This window comes from Daucus carota, chromosome 5, assembly GCF_001625215.2.
Source record: "Daucus carota subsp. sativus chromosome 5, DH1 v3.0, whole genome shotgun sequence".
NCBI classification, from domain to species: Eukaryota; Viridiplantae; Streptophyta; class Magnoliopsida; order Apiales; family Apiaceae; genus Daucus; species Daucus carota.
This window is the reverse complement of record NC_030385.2, coordinates 17,761,948-17,767,293: the sequence shown is the minus strand read 5'-3', so window position 1 is coordinate 17,767,293 and position 5,346 is coordinate 17,761,948. Positions and strand designations below refer to the sequence as shown.

Here is a 5,346-nt window from a genome sequence, read left to right as displayed (position 1 = left end):
GGGGTGAAGGATGTTGTGGGTTGTGGGGAAGAAAAGAGTAGGGAAACGACTGGACTATAATAATAAAGGTGAACTAATGTTGAGAAATGAAAAGAGAGGCACAACCAGAACTTGGTCTTGGGTCCTCCATGCTTTCATCAACATCACTGCAATCTACCAACATGGAAACACACTCTCTTTTCTTTCCATGTGACCCTTTATTTCCTTCTTTTTATCACCTTTTAACCTTTTTCCTTCTCCTTCAATGCATCTATCTACCATAAACATGACCTACTTGAGTTCATGATAAACATGTCAGTTTCGGGTAATTCAAGTGCTTATAAGATTGGATTCGTGTCATAATTTCTTAACCCTTTTCAGATTTCTGTCGGGTTCGGGTTGGGATAAAAAAAATTAGGCACGTCCGGTTTTACTCGAAATTGCCACCCCTTTGCCACATAGAACCTATGCTTATCTAACGAGAAAATTAGTGTGGGATAACACACACAGTTTAGTGTCCGGACTTGTAAAATTTGAAAATCAGAGCCATTGATATGTCGTGTTGTTTTTTTAACATGGATGCGCAAACACAGACAAACAGTGATATACTAGCTTACTTCACAAAAATTAATAATCAAATTCAGATTAAACATAATATTATAATTTTTTTGTAAATTAGAAGTTTTCTTTTATAATTTTCTTTTTACTTATTTCTTTTCGCTGATAATTTTTATTTATATTACATATTCAACTTATATGTGATCTTAAAGTTTATGTCAACATTTCAATCAAAAAATAATTCTTATATAATTTTCCCTCAACTAATCCTTATTTGTATCATATGGTACATGCATGTAATTTACAGCCTAACGATTTTCCAATACTAATCATATACTTGATTCACAAACAATTATCATATTCTTTTATTTGATAAAACTTTTGTAAAATATAATTACATTCCTCATTTCATCTTTTCATTCAAGTTTTTAATGAGAATGACTTTAAATTTATTTTAAAATAATATTTCAAGTTTTGAAATATTTATAAATCTTATCTAGATCGGGTCGAGTTGGACAAATTCAAGTCAAATTACCAAACTGAGTTCGAATAGAACATAAAAAAAAAACCTAGAATTGAATTTGTTTACTCACTGAACCGATTTTTCATGTTAAAGAATAAAGATCCAAATCTTTAATAGATAACAAAATTGAGATCACTTAGAGAGCCTTGTTTGAATTTTATTTACAAAGGTTCCTGTTGATTTTGCGCCCTACTTCCTTCTAAACCACTTGTACCTATTTTCATCTACGTTTTCAATTATATCAACAATGACATTACATATCTGCTCCGCAAATTATTTATTCGGTTTTTTTACTCATGAGCACATGCTAAGCGCGGAATTTTATAAATTTATTTTATTTTTATTAGCTCTCATATCTTATGGACCCTTCATAACCAGTCAACCACCACGCTGTTATAACTTGAACGGTAAGTGTTGTTTTCGTTTAGAGGCAAAATGATGAAGGCTTGAGTTATACAACTGAAACAGTAAAACCATCTGACCAATAAACATATTCAACCAATTATTTATGGGGCTTTTAATATCTTAGACCAAGTGGCAGATCATTTAACAAAAACGAATTTTCTACAATAGACCCTAACTCCCATGAAAATACTAGCTTTTGATTGGTGGATGGATAATAAATGTTGATGCCCCCCGCATTTACACCAATTCCACCAATCAAATGAAGCCATTTTCATGAGAGTTGGTGCTTATTGTGTGCCCTTATTGTGTGCCCACACACAGAGGCGGATCTTAGAAGGGGCAAGAGGGGGCAACTGACCCCCTTAAATTTTTTTTAATTTAATATTATACATATTTTTAGGTTGTAAAATTGAAATTGACCCCCTTAATTTTTTTGTGACCCTTCTTGATTTTCTTTTTAAAAAAATTGACCTCCCTAACTTCATAGTCAGATTCGCCACTGCCCACACATTAGAAAGACAGTAACAAAAAACACTCTTTTTGCAACTTGCAAGCTTGAGGATAAAACGCAAATGAAGCAGAAGTATGTTAGTTGAAAAACAGACCCATTTAAGTAGAACTATGAAATTATTTACTGTCAGTCAAAAGCTTAGCTTGAAAACCTATCTCATACTTTATCGGAAGTGGTAGCCATCAAGTAGTCAATCGACTCAATCCCAATAAATATGTGAAAGACGTTTCTTACACTATAAACAACAGGCCTCCCCACTGTGTCATTCTTACCACTAATAGAAATGTAGGTCACCCTTTATCGGAAACGGTCTACAACTTGACTACATGCACTTTAATCTTTCCCTTGTCAAAGGAACCACTTTATATCACACAGACCCACTGTCGGGGCATGCTAATATACGGCAATGAGCACGTACTGAGCGCGGAAATTTTTGCATATAAATTATTTTGACCGGTGTGGTTGATATATTTGCAGGGGGTCTATCATCATTAAGAAGCAGAGCCAATCAAAATGATCTAAATACAAAAACTTTTGCGCTTAGCATGTGCCCGTGGGCACACCATAGAAAAACCGTACATTAAATTATTGGTTTTTCTAGACACATGTCAAGCGTGGAATTTTATAAATTTTGGTTCTTATATGTTAATAATGATGGACTCCCGTCATATAAAATTATGACACCAATCAAAACTTCTCAAACATATAAAATTTCGCGATTAGCATGTGCTCATGAGCACACACTAGAACCCTTAAATCATACTCTCTCTGTCCCAGTCAATTGTATACGTTTGTTTTTCACGTTGCGACACGCATTTTAATACTCCTATAAAACATTGTTTAATAACTTATTTTTAAAAATTTCTTTTTCTATATAAAGATATAAACGTTGTATTTTTATACAGAAAAAAATCATCGTAAAAATAAGTTGCGGAACTATGTTTTATTAAAATATTAAAGTCCGTGCCACGCCCCCATACCCCAATGTAAACTATTGACCGGGACGGAGGGAGTATATACGTAGACAAACACAAACACATGGTTTGGTGCATGGTTATAATCTCATCTTTCTCTGCCTTGTGTTACTCCGATCTTTAACATTACTAGCAGCTAGTATGAATATTAATTGTGAGTACAGAGATGAAAATGCTTGTTATTTTCATCCCACAGAAGTTGTTACGGGGGTGTGTCATATGTGCCTCAACGAAAAGCTTCTAGTCTTGGCTTCAAAGCAGAGTCATCTCCGTAGCAGGAGTCTTTTCAGAAACTACAGTTTCAGTCATGACCAGAAGCGTCCGGCCGTGGCTACCAGTTTACCAAAATTGTTTGCTATATCTTCGTTGCTCAGCCGGTTCGAATTTCGCCACCGGAAATCTGATCATCTGGACTTTAGTGATGCTTCTAGTCTTGAAGGTTGGTTTGCCTTCATTATCAATTTTCACTTATGTTGTTTCTAATGGGCATGTTTGCCTTGTTAAATGATGGAAACAGGACGTTCGTGATTTTTTTTTTCATATTTGTATAATATTCTTTCGGTATTAAATATGTAATAGGTGTTTAACGTTCTATATATCTAAGAAATATGGACTTATATATAATTTTTTCAAAATATAGTAAAAATTTAAATATCTTTTTCCAAAATTAGTGACTTATAACGTTTAAGCACACAAGTAATGTTTAAAATAACAGAAGTGAAAAAATATCCCAAATATTATTTCTTAATACGGGATAATCTAGTGTTTTCAATTTTAGAAAAAACGTTAGATTGTGTAGAGTTTGGTTTTCTTAATCCAGCAAAACGCTATACGAAGTAGCTTTATGTTTTTCTAATCACAACCAAACGCTATATCGTGTAGCTTTTTGTTCTTTTAACGTCAACAAAATGTTACACGAAATAGCATGCTATATTTTAACCCCAACAAATGTTATATGAAGTATAGTTTTTGATATTATCAAAAACGCTGTACAATATAGCGTTAATAAGTAATAATATTGACTATCATTTTTTCAAATCGTGATATTTGAGACATTAATATTTCAAAATTGTGATAATGGACACCAAAGGGTCCTTGTAAGGTCTTGTTACTGCTATCTTATACAATTGAAAACAGGAAATATACTGTTTAACCAATGATTAAGACCATCATTTGCATGAATTGCAATTGTTTGGTCTTGTGATGATAAGCTTATACAGAAATCGTAAAGTAAATTAGGTAACTGAAAGATTTCTTTGTTTTTTTTTTTTTTTGTCACAAGGTAACTGAAAGATTTCTTAATAAAATTTGTGTGCAGATTCATTCATATCAATCAAGTTCGAAAACAACGGGGTAGGCTCATGGGAGAAGAATCCAAACACAGTTTCAAAAGTGTGTTTAGAGCAGTGCAACTCGCCATCAGATCAGAAGCATAAGTTAGCGAGCAATGAAGGCAAGGAGTACTCAACAGAGAGCACTAGTGTGGTGGAGCATGTAAAGCCAAGAGGGTCGGCGTTGAGGTGGGGGAAGCGGATCGGCCACATTTTCAAGTGGAGGAGGAGGTCCAATAAAGCAAGTGTAGTATGCCATGTGGGTGGGAGGCTGGAGGGAGCCAAGGGGAGGAATAGTGGTTGGATAATAAGTCTGACCAAGACAAGGACCACAGAATGATTATAGAAAAAGACATGCAAATTCACTCTCTTAAACCTGAGATATACTGTATCTGCTACTGCTATACATGTAGCTAGCTAGATAGCTTCCACCATATATACAAACACATGACTATTGTTGAAGATTAAGATGGTATGCAGGCCAGATTTTACTTTATAATCAATAAAAATATATCTGTTATTTGCTGGTTCCTGGTGTCCTAGTTAATTTGTCTGGGTCGGCTCTTAAATATAATATAAACAATAATTTTTTATACTTGTTCTCAGTTTTATAGGTTGCAGCCAGAAGGTGTGCAAGTGCAACACCTCTTTTCATTTATATATTTCAATCAGGAAATTGTAGAAATATGATTGCTTTCAGTTAGACATGAGAAATAAACATAAAATGATCCCGTTGGAAAATATTCTGCAAATTTTCTTGTAGTTGTGTTCCGGAGATCTAGATTATTTTACTGCAGCTCATCACATGAAACTTTTTAGATGATCAAATAAATTGATATACATGTGCTGATGCAAGGTTTTGATGCATGAATTGGGTAATTAATAAAAATGAGATTGTTGCCTGAACAAAGATTTATCGTGGTGGTTGTATGACACAAATTCGTCGGTGTATGGTGTTTGAGTGTGTTTATAAGGGCTAAGATCAAATATATTATACTTGCTTCCTCTCAACTTAAATCCCTCCGATGTGCCTACAGTATTTATAGAAATCAAGTTATACGTAGT

At 34.0% G+C, this 5,346-nt stretch overlaps 1 long non-coding RNA gene across 1 annotated transcript; it reads left to right on the top strand.

The window, feature by feature from the left end:
- The first annotated feature begins 3,031 nt into the window (after window positions 1-3,031).
- LOC108222290 (uncharacterized) lies at window positions 3,032-4,801 on the top strand. The gene is made up of 2 exons (XR_010292316.1): window positions 3,032-3,389; window positions 4,269-4,801. It is a non-coding gene; the product is annotated as an uncharacterized LOC108222290 (long non-coding RNA).
- Window positions 4,802-5,346: the final 545 nt, after the last annotated feature.